Source organism: Brienomyrus brachyistius, unplaced genomic scaffold (genome assembly GCF_023856365.1).
Source record: "Brienomyrus brachyistius isolate T26 unplaced genomic scaffold, BBRACH_0.4 scaffold69, whole genome shotgun sequence".
In the NCBI taxonomy this organism is placed as follows: Eukaryota; Metazoa; Chordata; class Actinopteri; order Osteoglossiformes; family Mormyridae; genus Brienomyrus; species Brienomyrus brachyistius.
The window spans coordinates 157,501-160,000 of NW_026042344.1; the positions used below are offsets into that span (position 1 = coordinate 157,501).

The following is a 2,500-nucleotide window of genomic DNA, read 5'->3' on the forward strand; positions in this document are numbered from 1 at the left end:
GGCCGGTGGCTGCGACGCCCCCGAGAATTCAACCCCGAGCGGGGGCGTCACGGAGGCCCGGCTAGCGGCCACCTGCTGAGCGACGGCTCTGCATCGACTCGGGTCTCTCTTCATCCCGTATAAATCTTTCGCCTTTTACTAAAGATTTCCGTGGAGAGGGATAGCGATGAGTTCACTGTATTTTTGGAGGCTCTGCGCAAGCAGAGCTGCACCGCCGCTGTATCAAAGTAAGACTGTGCCCGGCTTAGCGGCCGGCTCTATCTGCCCAGTGGCGTGTTTCTGGGATCCTCTGGGATCGTGCGTGGTCTCGCCGGGCGCCACCTCCCAGAGAGGCTGGCGAGGACCCAGCCGCGCCGGCTCCGTCGGCGTCCCGCATGCCGGAGCCCGGCGGGGCGCAGTCTGCGGGCATCGCTTCTCGGCCTTTTGCCTAAGATCAAGTGTAGTATCTGTTCTTATCAGTTTAATATCTGATACGTCCCCCATGGAGGGGACCACATATTAAACGGATTTTTGGAACAGGGAGCCGGAAGTGGGGCTTGCCCCGTCCGCTCCACGCATCGACCCGGTATTGCAGTGTTTCTGGGAACGGTGCACCTCTACTGCCCCCTGCTGTTGAAAGACAGAGCTGATCGGTGTTCCGCTTATCAGACCGAGAGCCTGCGCCGCTTGTCAGGCGATCAGCCGGTGTCGTGAGGGACCGACTCTGTCCGTGCGCCGGTCCCGCTTCCCTCCGTTTTTCTTTTTTTTTTTTTTTTTTTTTTTAAATCATAAAAAAAAAAAAGCACGGTCATGATATGCTCTCTGAGGGTTGGGCAGCTGTGCTGAGGTAAGGCAGGCCGTCATCTTTGCCTTTTGAATTTTCTCTCATGTCTGTTTACATGATTGCTGATCTTTCAGATGCTGATCTTTCAGATGCCAGGAGGACAGGGAGGAGTCGGGGCCCCGAGCGGTGGCTGCGACGCCCCCGAGAATTCAACCCCGAGCGGGGGCGTCACGGAGGCCCGGCTAGCGGCCACCTGCTGAGCGACGGCTCTGCATCGACTCGGGTCTCTCTTCATCCGTATAAATCTTTCGCCTTTTACTAAAGATTTCCGTGGAGAGGGATAGCGATTGAGTTCACTGTATTTTTGGAGGCTCTGCGCAAGCAGAGCTGCACCGCCGCTGTATCAAAGTAAGACTGTGCCCGGCTTAGCGGCCGGCTCTATCTGCCCAGTGGCGTGTTTCTGGGATCCTCTGGGATCGTGCGTGGTCTCGCCGGGCGCCACCTCCCAGAGAGGCTGGCGAGGACCCAGCCGCGCCGGCTCCGTCGGCGTCCCGCATGCCGGAGCCCGGCGGGGCGCAGTCTGCGGGCATCGCTTCTCGGCCTTTTGCCTAAGATCAAGTGTAGTATCTGTTCTTATCAGTTTAATATCTGATACGTCCCCCATGGAGGGGACCACATATTAAACGGATTTTGGAACAGGGAGCCGGAAGTGGGGCTTGCCCCGTCCGCTCCACGCATCGACCCGGTATTGCAGTGTTTCTGGGAACGGTGCACCTCTACTGCCCCCTGCTGTTGAAAGACAGAGCTGATCGGTGTTCCGCTTATCAGACCGAGAGCCTGCGCCGCTTGTCAGGCGATCAGCCGGTGTCGTGAGGGACCGACTCTGTCCGTGCGCCGGTCCCGCTTCCCTCCGTTTTTCTTTTTTTTTTTTTTTTTTTTTTTTAAATCATAAAAAAAAAAAAGCACGGTCATGATATGCTCTCTGAGGGTTGGGCAGCTGTGCTGAGGTAAGGCAGGCCGTCATCTTTGCCTTTTGAATTTTCTCTCATGTCTGTTTACATGATTGCTGATCTTTCAGATGCCAGGAGGACAGGGAGGAGTCGGGGCCCCGAGGCCGGTGGCTGCGACGCCCCCGAGAATTCAACCCCGAGCGGGGGCGTCACGGAGGCCCGGCTAGCGGCCACCTGCTGAGCGACGGCTCTGCATCGACTCGGGTCTCTCTTCATCCCGTATAAATCTTTCGCCTTTTACTAAAGATTTCCGTGGAGAGGGATAGCGATGAGTTCACTGTATTTTTGGAGGCTCTGCGCAAGCAGAGCTGCACCGCCGCTGTATCAAAGTAAGACTGTGCCCGGCTTAGCGGCCGGCTCTATCTGCCCAGTGGCGTGTTTCTGGGATCCTCTGGGATCGTGCGTGGTCTCGCCGGGCGCCACCTCCCAGAGAGGGCTGGCGAGGACCCAGCCGCGCCGGCTCCGTCGGCGTCCCGCATGCCGGAGCCCGGCGGGGCGCAGTCTGCGGGCATCGCTTCTCGGCCTTTTGCCTAAGATCAAGTGTAGTATCTGTTCTTATCAGTTTAATATCTGATACGTCCCCCATGGAGGGGACCACATATTAAACGGATTTTTGGAACAGGGAGCCGGAAGTGGGGCTTGCCCCGTCCGCTCCACGCATCGACCCGGTATTGCAGTGTTTCTGGGAACGGTGCACCTCTACTGCCCCCTGCTGTTGAAAGACAGA

General features: G+C 57.7%; 6 non-coding genes across 6 annotated transcripts; all 6 read left to right on the plus strand.

Moving 5' to 3' along the window:
- The first annotated feature begins 94 nt into the window (after nt 1-94).
- On the plus strand, nt 95-208 carry LOC125726198 (U5 spliceosomal RNA). The gene has a single exon (XR_007388029.1). It is a non-coding gene; the product is annotated as a U5 spliceosomal RNA (small nuclear RNA).
- Nucleotides 209-407: 199 nt separating this feature from the next.
- On the plus strand, nt 408-599 carry LOC125726047 (U2 spliceosomal RNA). The gene has a single exon (XR_007387884.1). It is a non-coding gene; the product is annotated as a U2 spliceosomal RNA (small nuclear RNA).
- A 439-nt stretch (nt 600-1,038) lies between these two features.
- On the plus strand, nt 1,039-1,152 carry LOC125725786 (U5 spliceosomal RNA). The gene has a single exon (XR_007387631.1). It is a non-coding gene; the product is annotated as a U5 spliceosomal RNA (small nuclear RNA).
- Nucleotides 1,153-1,351: 199 nt separating this feature from the next.
- LOC125726067 (U2 spliceosomal RNA) lies at nt 1,352-1,542 on the plus strand. The gene has a single exon (XR_007387903.1). It is a non-coding gene; the product is annotated as a U2 spliceosomal RNA (small nuclear RNA).
- Nucleotides 1,543-1,969: 427 nt separating this feature from the next.
- LOC125726199 (U5 spliceosomal RNA) lies at nt 1,970-2,083 on the plus strand. Its single transcript, XR_007388030.1, has one exon. It is a non-coding gene; the product is annotated as a U5 spliceosomal RNA (small nuclear RNA).
- Nucleotides 2,084-2,283: 200 nt separating this feature from the next.
- Nucleotides 2,284-2,475, plus strand: LOC125726048 (U2 spliceosomal RNA). Its single transcript, XR_007387885.1, has one exon. It is a non-coding gene; the product is annotated as a U2 spliceosomal RNA (small nuclear RNA).
- Nucleotides 2,476-2,500: the final 25 nt, after the last annotated feature.